Source organism: Propithecus coquereli, unplaced genomic scaffold (assembly GCF_000956105.1).
Source record: "Propithecus coquereli isolate 6110/MARCELLA unplaced genomic scaffold, Pcoq_1.0 Scaffold487, whole genome shotgun sequence".
Classification (NCBI taxonomy): domain Eukaryota; kingdom Metazoa; phylum Chordata; class Mammalia; order Primates; family Indriidae; genus Propithecus; species Propithecus coquereli.
This window is the reverse complement of record NW_012150696.1, coordinates 1167829-1168728: the sequence shown is the minus strand read 5'-3', so window position 1 is coordinate 1168728 and position 900 is coordinate 1167829.

The following is a 900-nucleotide window of genomic DNA, read 5'->3' as shown; positions in this document are numbered from 1 at the left end:
GCAACCACATCCACACAAATGCTGCAAGAAGCCAGCATCTGGCTGCTCCTGTGTATAAGGGAGGCAAAAGCCTTGGCTGTGACCCATGGTTAGAGCTCAGGGGCACATCATGCCACAGGCCTGGCCGTCCTCCTACCCCTGGGGTTACATCGGAAATACAAGATGGGATTAAATGTCATTTTCTGCAGATGTAGCTTCCTATAGACAATCTTTATCTGTGCAGGCAAGACCATATGGAAGAGTCTTATCTCTACAACCCAGTGCTAATGTCAGCCAGGTGGTCTACCCTGAACGTGCATTCCTGGCCCCTAGATGGGTCTCACTTCATCAGCACAATTTCTCCTCTCCTAACAGCTCCCTGGTTGCTAAGAGATTGTTTCCAGATCTTAGGGCTCACTCTTTGTCCTATTCCAGACCACAGCAGGGTTTACTTTCGCTCTCATGGGTTTGCCAGGAGCAAAAAGTAACGTCCCAACCTCCTGTCAACTCAACAAGAGATTTATTGCAATCAACTAAAAGGACACTTGTTACTACAGGAATACCATATGCTTCAGCAAAGACAGGATCCCAGCTTGTGGCTGGCCTTTCAAACAGTCAGGGTCCTGCCAACGTAGTCTTTGTTTTTTTTTTTTTGCTTGTTACAGTCATTAACAGAGCAACATCCAGACCCAGGATTGTTTCCAAGGTACAGACTCAAAGGCCAGCACTTAGATAGTGAGGTCACCTCCGGAGCAGTATCTCCAAACTGACTGCAGCAATCACAACAGGCTTTTTGCATAGATTGCTGGACCCCCTACACAATGGCCACCCTCCTGTTCTTCCTTACCAATATACCAGAATCCTAGGTATATTGGGGGCAGAACTTTTCTCAGCTAAAAATACTGCATTTCCAGCCTGCCT